Here is a 13,004-nt window from a genome sequence, read left to right as displayed (position 1 = left end):
GCTTTAATTGTTTCATGAGGCAATCGCACAGTGAGAGCTTTCATGTGTTCACACATAATGTCTTGCTAACCTGACCTTGTGATATTTTAAATTGGTGTGCCAAATCAGCCATGACAAATTTTTGTCTTAGTTTCATCAAATTCATTAGAATTTGGGCCATAACCAGCATTGATGGTGAAGTGTTTTACATTCTGTGAGTGGAATCCCTGCATACAGACGGGAGTCTGCATGCAGTCAGCTACAGGGTGTGGTGGTCCCGGTGGTGGTGGTGGATGCATTTCACACGTGATGGTGAGCCCTTTTGAACAGGTGTGATCTCCATCTCTGGGTCCAACATGATAACTTTGTTACTGCAAACAAGCTCCTCGCCCTGATCCATCTCATCTGGTTCATCTGAGGGCAGCTATGCTGGACATGATAATCAAGACCTGATGCATTAGGGTTTTCATTACAACACTAATTACACCATTAACCTTCCATCAACCCCACGACTTCTCACTAGTAACAGCATCAGCTCTGTGCTCCAGAAATCAAGAGAAAACCTGGTACATTATAACAGCTACATTATTAAATTCAGATTAAAATACTGCATTGTTGAACATTTTGTCTGTACTGAAATTATGGCATTTTTAGGTTCATACTGACCAGCAGTCCAAATGCATTTTAAGTTTTAACTCTTCAGAAAAGGATAATACTAATGAATAATATTACAGTGATTTGTCCTCCAGACACATGAAATCATACCTGTTATTCTGGTGACACTGCTGACGGTCGTCTTTATCTTCTCCGGTGGTCTGTTATATCCCAGCCGCAAACTAAGACTTTCCTCTGTCGGCTTTTTCATCAACAAAGTGAAAAGAGCAACGCGTATAACGTTTTAGGTGGTCTTTTAAAGTTGAGATTTTTCAGCCACATCCTTCTGGGTTCCTCATCTCTCGGTTGGTGGTGGAAACTCTCTCAGTCTGGCTGCATGTTAAAAACATCACTGTTGTAGCCGCAGATTTAACTTTGTCTGGTTGTTAAGTACAACTGCAAACAGAGCAACATGTTCCTGAGTTGCACAAGAACATTTTTTAAATGCTGCGGGACCTGATTGTCGTTTAGAAAAGAAAAACTTTAAAATAAACCAGCCCGGAAAATGAAAATCGCTAGAAAACAATGGCTCACTGCTACGTCTAACAGGACGTTACACCCATAATCGCTTCTACAGCAGCACCCTCAGGAATAAGGTGGATATAACGGCTGAGTGGATCCTTGTCATTTGATTGGTGCCTTTTATGTCACGTGAAAATTCAGTAAGGTATATCTTATATTCCAGTTCTAAGGTGGAACTGTGCTAGTACAGTGGTCCCTCATTTATCGCGGGAGTTACGTTCTAAAAATAACCTGCGATAAGTGAAATCCGCGAAGTAGTGAGAGCTATTTTTTGCAATTATTATAGATGTTTTAAGGCTGTAAAACCCCTCACTACACACTTTATACACTTTTCTCAAACAGGCATTAACATTTTCTCACTTTTCTCTCCTGTGTAAACACTCTCTTTTTCCTTCTGGGTGAGAAGATTATAAACAGACACACGCAGAACTCTCCCTTCACTCACTGCCTCCGGAGGTACAGATGCGGAGCCTGCAAAGAATCCAAGTCCTCCCTCGGTGGCAACGGAGCTCTGCAGCTGCGGTCAACATCCGCATCAAAACAGCGAGCGTAGTCTCTGGACCTGTTGCCATATTTGGCGCAGCTCCGCACAGCAGACAGGAGGGCAGTGTGAGTGGCCCGCTGCTGCGTTTACGGAGCCCGCAGACTCAGTAAGCGCATCGGAGGCAGTGAGAGCAATCGCGGTGATGCCGACCAGTGCCACGACCGGCCCGCCTGATAAGGACACAGAACACAATGCGCTGTTAAAAAAAAAGCATGCAAAATTGCACTAAAAAAATCAGCGAAACTGCAAGGCTGCGAAGGTGAACCACGTTATAGCGAGGGACCACTGTATACTAAGGTATATTTAAATATCTACAAAGGAAGAGTAAAATAGAAGAGTAGAAAAGAGTAGAGTATAGCCACTTAGGTGCCTGGTCTTGAGAACCAGGGATGATAGGTTGAAAAGCTTTTTCATCCCATGGGAGGGCTCCCTACCCACCCAAGCGGCTCAGGAAAAAGGTATGTATAATAATAAATAATAAGACATAAGAAAGATAAGACGTCATATATATATATATATATATATATATATATATATATATATATATATATATATATATATATATATATATATATATATATATATATATACATATATATATATATATATATACATATATATATATATACATATATATACATATATATATATATATATATATATATTCAATTCAATTTATTTATATAGCGCCAAATCACAACAAACAGTTGCCCCAAGGCGCTTTATATTGTAAGGCAAGGCCATACACTAATTACGTAAAAACCCCAAAGGTCAAAACAACGCCCTGTGAGCAAGCACTTGGCGACAGTGGGAAGGAAAAACTCCCTTTTAACAGGAAGAAACCTCCAGCAGAACCAGGCTCAGGGAGGGGCAGTCTTCTGCTGGGACTGGTTGGGGCTGAGGGAGAGAACCAGGAAAAGACATGCTGTGGAGGGGAGCAGAGATCAATCACTAATGATTAAATGCAGAGTGGTGCATACAGAGCAAAAAGAGAAAGAAACACTCAGTGCATCATGGGAACCCCCCAGCAGTCTAAGTCTATAGCAGCATAACTAAGGGATGGTTCAGGGTCACCTGATCCAGCCCTAACTATAAGCTTTAGCAAAAAGGAAAGTTTTAAGCCTAATCTTAAAAGTAGAGAGGGTGTCTGTCTCCCTGATCTGAATTGGGAGCTGGTTCCACAGGAGAGGAGCCTGAAAGCTGAAGGCTCTGCCTCCCATTCTACTCTTACAAACCCTAGGAACTACAAGTAAGCCTGCAGTCTGAGAGCGAAGCGCTCTATTGGGGTGATATGGTACTACGAGGTCCCTAAGATAAGATGGGACCTGATTATTCAAAACCTTATAAGTAAGAAGAAGAATTTTAAATTCTATTCTAGAATTAACAGGAAGCCAATGAAGAGAGGCCAATATGTGTGAGATATGCTCTCTCCTTCTAGTCCCCGTTAGTACTCTAGCTGCAGCATTTTGAATTAACTGAAGGCTTTTCAGGGAACTTTTAGGACAACCTGATAATAATGAATTACAATAGTCCAGCCTAGAGGAAATAAATGCATGAATTAGTTTTTCAGCATCACTCTGAGACAAGACCTTTCTAATTTTAGAGATATTGCGTAAATGCAAAAAAGCAGTCTTACATATTTGTTTAATATGCTCTTTGAATGACATATCCTGATCAAAAATGACTCCAAGATTTCTCACAGTATTAATAGAGGTCAGGGTAATGCCATCCAGAGTAAGGATCTGGTTAGATACTATGTTTCTAAGATTTGTGGGGCCAAGTACAATAACTTCAGTTTTATCTGAGTTTAAAAGCAGGAAATTAGAGGTCATCCATGTCCTTATGTCTGTAAGACAATCCTGCAGTTTAGCTAATTGGTGTGTGTCCTCTGGCTTCATGGATAGATAAAGCTGGGTAGCATCTGCGTAACAATGAAAATTTAAGCAATACCGTCTAATAATACTGCCTAAGGGAAGCATGTATAAAGTGAATAAAATTGGTCCTAGCACAGAACCTTGTGGAACTCCATAATTAACCTTAGTCTGTGAAGAGGATTCCCCATTTACATGAACAAATTGTAATCTATTAGATAAATATGATTCAAACCACCGCAGCGCAGTGCCTTTAATACCTATGGCATGATCTAATCTCTGTAATAAAATTTTATGGTCAACAGTATCAAAAGCAGCACTGAGGTCTAACAGAACAAGCACAGAGATGAGTTCACTGTCTGAGGCCATAAGAAGATCATTTGTAACCTTCACTAATGCTGTTTCTGTACTATGATGAATTCTAAAACCTGACTGAAACTCTTCAAATAGACCATTCCTCTGCAGATGATCAGTTAGCTGTTTTACAACTACCCTTTCAAGAATTTTTGAGAGAAAAGGAAGGTTGGAGATTGGCCTATAATTAGCTAAGATAGCTGGGTCAAGTGATGGCTTTTTAAGTAATGGTTTAATTAATGCCACCTTAAAAGCCTGTGGTACATAGCCAACTAATAAAGATAGATTGATCATATTTAAGATCGAAGCATTAAATAATGGTAGGGCTTCCTTGAGCAGCCTGGTAGGAATGGGGTCCAATAGACATGTTGATGGTTTAGATGAAGTAACTAATGAAAATAACTCAGACAGAACAATCTGAGAGAAAGAGTCTAACCAAATACCGGCATCACTGAAAGCAGCCAAAGATAACGATACGTCTTTGGGATGGTTATGAGTAATTTTTTCTCTAATAGTTAAAATTTTGTTAGCAAAGAAAGTCATGAAGTCATTACTAGTTAAAGTTAATGGAATACTCAGCTCAATAGAGCTCTGACTCTTTGTCAGCCTGGCTACAGTGCTGAAAAGAAACCTGGGGTTGTTCTTATTTTCTTCAATTAGTGATGAGTAGAAAGATGTCCTAGCTTTACGGAGGGCTTTTTATAGAGCAACAGACTCTTTTTCCAGGCTAAGTGAAGATCTTCTAAATTAGTGAGACGCCATTTCCTCTCCAACTTACGGGTTATCTGCTTTAAGCTGCGAGTTTGTGAGTTATACCACGGAGTCAGGCACTTCTGATTTAAAGCTCTCTTTTTCAGAGGAGCTACAGCATCCAAAGTTGTCTTCAATGAGGATGTAAAACTATTGACGAGATACTCTATCTCCCTTACAGAGTTTAGGTAGCTACTCTGCACTGTGTTGGTATATGGCATTAGAGAACATAAAGAAGGAATCATATCCTTAAACCTAGGCAGTATTATTAGACGGTATTGCTTAAATTTTCATTGTTACGCAGATGATACCCAGCTTTATCTATCCATGAAGACAGAGGACACACACCAATTAGCTAAACTGCAGGATTGTCTTACAGACATAAAGACATGGATGACCTCTAATTTCCTGCTTTTAAACTCAGATAAAACTGAAGTTATTGTACTTGGCCCCACAAATCTTAGAAACATGGTGTCTAACCAGATCCTTACTCTGGATGGCATTACCCTGACCTCTAGTAATACTGTGAGAAATCTTGGAGTCATTTTTGATCAGGATATGTCATTCAAAGCGCATATTAAACAAATATGTAGGACTGCTTTTTTGCATTTACGCAATATCTCTAAAAATCAGAAAGGTCTTGTCTCAGAGTGATGCTGAAAAACTAATTCATGCATTTATTTCCTCTAGGCTGGACTATTGTAATTCATTATTATCAGGTTGTCCTAAAAGTTCCCTAAAAAGCCTTCAGTTAATTCAAAATGCTGCAGCTAGAGTACTGACGGGGACTAGAAGGAGAGAGCATATCTCACCCATATTGGCCTCTCTTCATTGGCTTCCTGTTAATTCTAGAATAGAATTTAAAATTCTTCTTCTTACTTATAAGGTTTTGAATAATCAGGTCCCATCTTATCTTAGGGACCTCGTAGTACCATATCACCCCAATAGAGCGCTTCACTCTCAGACTGCAGGCTTACTTGTAGTTCCTAGGCTTTGTAAGAGTAGAATGGGAGGCAGAGCCTTCAGCTTTCAGGCTCCTCTCCTGTGGAACCAGCTCCCAATTCAGATCAGGGAGACAGACACCCTCTCTACTTTTAAGATTAGGCTTAAAACTTTCCTTTTTGCTAAAGCTTATAGTTAGGGCTGGATCAGGTGACCCTGAACCATACCTTAGTTATGCTGCTATAGACGTAGACTGCTGGGGGGTTCCCATGATGCACTGTTTCTTTCTCTTTTTGCTCTGTATGCACCACTCTGCATTTAATCATTAGTGATCGATCTCTGCTCCCCTCCACAGCATGTCTTTTTCCTGGTTCTCTCCCTCAGCCCCAACCAGTCCCAGCAGAAGACTGCCCCTCCCTGAGCCTGGTTCTGCTGGAGGTTTCTTCCTGTTAAAAGGGAGTTTTTCCTTCCCACTGTAGCCAAGTGCTTGCTCACAGGGGGTCGTTTTGACCGTTGGGGTTTTACATAATTATTGTATGGCCTTGCCTTACAATATAAAGCGCCTTGGGGCAACTGTTTGTTGTGATTTGGCGCTATATAAAAAAAATTGATTGATTGATTGATTGATTGATTGACATTGTTTTTGCAAAGTTACACACCGATTCAATGTTAATTTTAGTGACCTCCGATTGGCATAACTGGGTGTCATTACTGCCGACGTGAATTACAATCTTACCAAATTTACGCTTAGCCTTAGCCAGCAGTTTCAAATTTCCTTCAATGTCGCCTGCTCTGGCCCCCGGAAGACAACTGACTATGGTTGCTGGTGTCGCTAACTTCACATTTTTCAAAACAGAGTCGCCAATAACCAGAGTTTGATCCTCGGCGGGTGTGTCGCCGAGTGGGGAAAAATGGTTAGAAATGTGAACAGGTTGGCGGTGTACACGGGGCTTCTGTTTAGGGCTACGCTTCCTCCTCACAGTCACCCAGTCGGCCTGCTTTCCCGGCTGCTCGGGATCTGCCAGAGGGAAACTAACGGCGGCTAAGCTACCTTGGTCCGCACCGACTAAAGGGGCCTGGCTAGCTGTAGAATTTTCCACGGTGCGGAGCCGAGTCTCCAATTCGCCCAGCCTGGCCTCCAAAGCTACGAATAACCTACACTTATTACAAGTACCATTACTGCTAAAGGAGGCCGAGGAATAACTAAACATTTCACACCCAGAGCAGAAAAGTGCGGGAGAGACAGGAGAAGCCGCCATGCTAAACCGGCTAAGAGCTAGTAGCTGTGCTAAGCTAGCGGATTCCTAAAAACACGCAAAGTGAATAACGTGTAAATAATTTAGAGGTGATTCAGCAGAGGGAGTGCTTTAGTTAAGGCACGTGAAGATTACACTGTGAAACAAATCGTTATCTAGTTATCTAGATCAATCTAACTGCGCAGATTAAACAGCTAACAGATACAGCAAAACAGCAAAACACCGCTGTGACGTTGCAATACAGACAATAAACTACAATTGACTAAAACGTTTTTTCCTCCCAAAATGAGATGTGTTGCATTCTTTTTAAACCTGACCTGCAGCACATCTGCAAGAGCTGCAGCTCATAGATATGGAAAGACATTCATGCCAATAATAATGTCTGAAAGGAAATGCTTTTGACAAAAACTAACAGATTTTATTTCTGTTTATCTCCAGAGATCAAGTATCATTCATCAAGGATCAAGGATTATTATGTCCAGAGTTTAAGGATCCAGTAACCAATTTCATATTTATTTACTTTAAGACTCAATTAAATGTTGTTCAATTTCAATTTAATCAGCTTATAAAGCGCCAAATTACAACAAAAGCCATCTCAAGGCACCTCACACAGAACAGTTCAACATAAAAAATAAATAAATAAATAAAAATAAAAAAATTCAAATACCTAATTAAAAACAGAAGTAAAAGATAAAACATAACGAAATAAAAACTCCATAAGAAAGAGAATAAAAATAGGTTTTAAGTCTTGACTTAAAAATGTCCACGGACTCCGACAAACCCAGAATGCGATTGCCCACTCAACAAACTTCCCCAGCCTTCTGGACATGATGAAGGGACTTGGGCTGTCGTACCTGGCTTTTCCCCTTTGGGTACCCTTAGAATGGTCAATTTTTAGCTAGAACTTTCAAAAGCTCCACCCCGGTCGCTTCACTCCCTCGATATTACCACTACACTAAAGTTTTATCCTAGCTAAAACCCTGTTATCTGTATATAATATTTTTTTTTTCTTTGAAACGAAAACGTCCCTTCATGAACAGCGACATGACGTCTCCTAATTGGGCAAAATATTGATGAAGTTCCCAGATGTTAATGCATTTTCAATGGAGATCCGCGACTGTACACACTCAGAAAAATGCTCGCAAAATATGTGTTAAAATGCCATTTTGACCTGGATATCGAGCCAGTAAAATTAAATTACATTAAATTATGTCAGGAAAGTATTAAACTTACTCTGACACACACACACACATTCCCAAATATTAGTGTTGAAAGTTACACGGATCTGTGCTGTTAAGCTGCTGAGGCGTCCTGCTGCAGCTGCTGTTCAGCGTAACTCCTAAAACCATTACAATACATTTATATTTTTACACAGTTATCCTTTATTGACCGAGTTTCATTCATGAAGTCAGTGGTGTGGGTACACATCTCTATGTGTGGGTGTGACTGTGAGCGGCACAGCACGGGTCATTATAATCTCATTATTTTAAGGTGCAAATTAAAAAAATCCCCAGTCTTGTCGAACAATTTTAATCACTAACGACAAGTATTTTAAGTAGACATTGGTCTAGCAGTGGAAAATATCAACTAGACATAAGTTAATGGTCCGTGTCATCGGGCGACACAGGTACGGCAGGAAACATACAGCTGTTTATCATCCAAAAATCATGGACAAAGTGACAAGAAGAACCAAAACCACTTACTTATGGAAGGAAATATTGTCTCCCTTGTTCCTCCGTTTGTGGCTTTGCCAACATGCGCAGCTTTCCGGCATATTCCACCTGTTTCCTGAACTTCTATGCACGCAAATCACTAACTTGCCCGGAATTAAAATGGCGACCACGCCTCCTTACTGACATCCATCCATTTTCTTCCGCTTTATCCGGAGTCGGGTCGCGGGGGCAGCAGCTCAAGCAAAGCCGCCCAGACCTCCCGATCCACACACACCTCCCCCAGCTCCTCCGGGGGAACCCCAAGGCATTCCCAAGCCAGCCGAGAGATGTAGTCCCTCCAGCGTGTCCTGGGTCTTCCCCAGGGCCTCCTCCCAGTGGGACATGCCTGGAACACCTCTCCCACGAGAGGTGTCCTTACTAACAGGATTTATTTAATGGTTTTCATTATGCTGTTGTTCTTATTTTGAAAGTTCAATAAGTAGACTGATATGAAACTGTTAGAGACAGGCAGCTGGAAACCATTCCAAAAATGTATCTGTCCTCTAACTCTCCGAAACGGAGGTGTTCCTTTGTCTTGCTTCATCAGCGAATCGGTCGTGACGCGCGAAGCCTCCGCGCGGCTTTCCATGACAAAATCTCTTGTTAAAAGTGAAATCTGCCGGAAAATGGCTGATGTCCAACTCTTGTGATAAGCAGAGAAATTGCACACGACGGTCCTGGCTCCACACAGCCATCCGTTTAGAAATGATTTGGTGGTTTCTGCATCTCGGTGGCGGCTCGGAGCGCGGCGCGCCGTGCGCCATTGTGGGGCGTCCTTAAAGCTGTAGTAACACTCCTTATTCTCTGTGAAGCCCGTAAAATTTTCACCGAAAGCCAGATAAATTTTTCGAATGGTTTCCAACTACCTGTCTCTAACAGTTTCTGAAAAAATTCTGATGAAAAAAAAGCCCAAATCATTCCGCCATTTCCTCGCAATGAAACAACGACGAGAGGGGTGGACCAGTGCTCACTCAAAGCCTGCCCACAGGTGAATGACGCAACCGACAGGCGTGAAAAAACTCACGCATGCGCACGAAGGTTCAAGCTTGGCTGACGTAAAAACATATGAATCAAATCCATATATTTTTTGCATAAAATAAAAAGGTCGGCTACTTTTCTCACAGACCTCGTATATATGGGGTTTTTTTTAGGAACATTTTCTGTGCACGCAACCTAAATTCAGACACACTTCACATGTTTCCAGTGATGAGCTGAATACCATGAAGTCCAATCAGAAGAAAACAGCTCTGCTCTTCAGAATTGGAGAAAAGTGTCTTCAACAACTCCACCTGAGGTCAAAGCTGCAGAAGAGACCTTCATCTGGTTAAATGTCCCGAGAGTCCAGCAAACCAACACCTGCTTCTATACTTCTAAATAAAGCAAATGCTCTTTAAACAGCAACTATTTCATTATTTTTAAAAAAAAGCTGTTTCATTTTATATTTTAACATTAAATGAATGGATCATTAAAATGTCCAAAGTTCAGCTTAAATATTTGCACCTCTCATGGAACTTAGTGCTTAAAACAACAATTGAGGATGATGCTTGGGAAGAAATTTTAATATTACCCTCAAAAATATCAGTATGTAATCGGTACAAGGAGATGCAATATAATATATTGCATAATGTTTATATTTCTCCTTATATCTACAGCAAGTTCACCCCTGGAACGTCCCCAAATTGTCCTAAATGTAAATCGACTATAGGAACTAGATTTCATTGTTTATGGGAGTGTAATATAATACAGTCATTCTGGAAGGCGGCGTGCACACAGACCAGCACTGTAGTGGGGGCAGAAATTGTCTCCCAGCCCTCTGCTATGTCTTCTGGGACTGATACCTGTAGGCCTTAAAACTCACAAAGACATCTTACAATTCCTCCTGATGCTGGCTAGAAAGACCGTAATGTCCAAATGGGTCGGTGGTGATGCCCCTTCCATTCAAATGTGGAAAAATTTAATTTCTGAGCTAGTGACTTTGGAACGTTTAAGATATCGTCTTAATGGTAAAGCCAACCTGTTTAAAAAATGGGAGCATGCTCTGGACTGTCTGCAGATCAAAAGATTTGTGATTTGAAATTGCCAACAAATTTGTACTTTATCTTATTTTTATTTATGTTGCGGTAATTGTTGGAAACATCCTCAGACTACTGGCTACCAGTCAGTTGCCTGTATACATGTACTGTGCTGTTCTGTTTGTTTTCATTTGTGTGTTTGTATTAAGGAAAAATGTTTAATAAAAATAATATTTAAAAAAAAATGTCCAAAGTTCAGTCAAAATATATTTGTACAGGTATACTAGGGGAGCTACGACCACTACCTTTGCACCCCCCCCCAGGACTAAACCAAACCAACTTTTTTAGGTTCCTTAGATGACCCCAAAACACAATCAGGATGTTCCCAAAAATAAAAACTGGCCTCAAGCCAGTTATCCAAGCTAGCGTCCAAGATGGGCGCCAAAATAGTTTTTTTTTTCACTTAAACACCAATGATTTCTGTCATTATTAAGTCTATTGTTTCCTACTATGTATTTTAATGATAAGGATCTATTGGCGGCCATTTTGGGCGCCATTTTGAATCTTAAACCCATGAATGAATTTAGGCACAAATGAGTTTGCTGTGACCTGCAATGGTCTTCCCATTGAATCTCTGTGATATTTAAGTTTTTTATAAGTTGTGTAAAGGTGTTTTAGTGAAAAAAAAACATATTTTGGCCATTTTAAATGTTTAAAAAGGCTGGGGGTCGAGGACCCATTGTTGGGGGGTCTGGGGGTGAAGCTCCCCAGAAGCTGAAGGGTTTTAGCCATGCTAATGCTCCCCAGAACCATTTTCTGCAGTGAATTTTCATGGAGACATAGGAAGGATGGAGGCAGCTGTTTATCCAACTCTTTACAAGGTGGACAAAATGTATCTTCACATGCCAGCAGCTTCTGTGCCGTGTGAGTGAAGAGAAGAGGAACAGACTCAAGCCTAACACCACTGAAAAGATCTTGTTTTTAAATAAAAACCTTTAAAGTCCCCAAATCTCCTTCATTTTGTACAACTATGGTCATAACATTCACTAGTTGCACAAACATTGCACAATTTATATCTCTATTTCATACAGTATTTTATGATGGCACAATCAGATTATAAAACAAGTATATTATTAATGTCTTTAAACCAAAATACGTATAGTCAAAAATTTGAAGACGCACATAGAACCTTTATTATTTAACATACAGTGCCCAACTGTTTCATTGTTCTGTGCAAGTGCTATTAAAGACTGGACAGCAGATGTTGCAATATTTAATTATATAACAATATATATAACAAATGCTTCTTAACACTGAACCATTTCAACACAATTGTTTCATATTGATTCAGTGGTTCAAAATGCTTTAGTTTCTCTGTCAGTAATAATTTAGCAATAAAATACATCAGCAACCACATTTTTTAGCGCATGTGCACAGAGAGACTTAAAATCATGAAAACCTGTTAACCAGAACATTAAATAACCTATGACATGTCCTTTAAATTGCCGAGTTAGCAGTTAGTTGAAGACTGTAGCCGACTGTCTCAACACACAATTAGTCTGACTAGGCTACGTCTGTTGTGACAACGGACCCCATTTTATTAGACAATACAATAGATGATTCGATTTGTTTGGCTATTTATCAATCAATCAATCAATCAATTTTATTTATATAGCGCCAAATCACAACAAACAGTTGCCCCAAGGCGCTTTATATTGTAAGGCAAGGCCATACAATAATTACGTAAAAACCCCAACGGTCAAAACGACCCCCTGTGAGCAAGCACTTGGCTACAGTGGGAAGGAAAAACTCCCTTTTAACAGGAAGAAACCTCCAGCAGAACCAGGCTCAGGGAGGGGCAGTCTTCTGCTGGGACTGGTTGGGGCTGAGGGAGAGAACCAGGAAAAACACATGCTGTGGAGGGGAGCAGAGATCAATCACTAATGATTAAATGCAGAGTGGTGCATACAGAGCAAAAAGAGAAAGAAACACTCAGTGCATCATGGGAACCCCCCAGCAGTCTAAGTCTATAGCAGCATAACTAAGGGATGGTTCGGGGTCACCTGATCCAGCCCTAACTATAAGCTTTAGCAAAAAGGAAAGTTTTAAGCCTAATCTTAAAAGTAGAGAGGGTGTCTGTCTCCCTGATCTGAATTGGGAGCTGGTTCCACAGGAGAGGAGCCTGAAAGCTTAAGGCTCTGCCTCCCATTCTACTCTTACAAACCCTAGGAACTACAAGTAAGCCTGCAGTCTGAGAGCGAAGCGCTCTATTGGGGTGATATGGTACTATGAGGTCCCTAAGATAAGATGGGACCTGATTATTCAAAACCTTACAAGTAAGAAGAAGAATTTTAAATTCTATTCTAGAATTAACAGGAAGCCAATGAAGAGAGGCCAATATGGGTGAG

General features: G+C 40.6%; 1 long non-coding RNA gene across 1 annotated transcript; it reads right to left on the bottom strand.

The window, feature by feature from the left end:
- Window positions 1-299: 299 nt before the first annotated feature.
- On the bottom strand, window positions 300-795 carry LOC117515027. Its single transcript, XR_004562002.1, has 2 exons — window positions 745-795; window positions 300-393 (listed from the first exon to the last, which is right to left on the bottom strand). It is a non-coding gene; the product is annotated as an uncharacterized LOC117515027 (long non-coding RNA).
- Window positions 796-13,004: the final 12,209 nt, after the last annotated feature.

This window comes from Thalassophryne amazonica, chromosome 8 (assembly GCF_902500255.1).
Source record: "Thalassophryne amazonica chromosome 8, fThaAma1.1, whole genome shotgun sequence".
Taxonomy (NCBI): domain Eukaryota; kingdom Metazoa; phylum Chordata; class Actinopteri; order Batrachoidiformes; family Batrachoididae; genus Thalassophryne; species Thalassophryne amazonica.
Note: the sequence above shows the minus strand (reverse complement) of the source record. Positions and strands in the feature narration are given on the sequence as shown.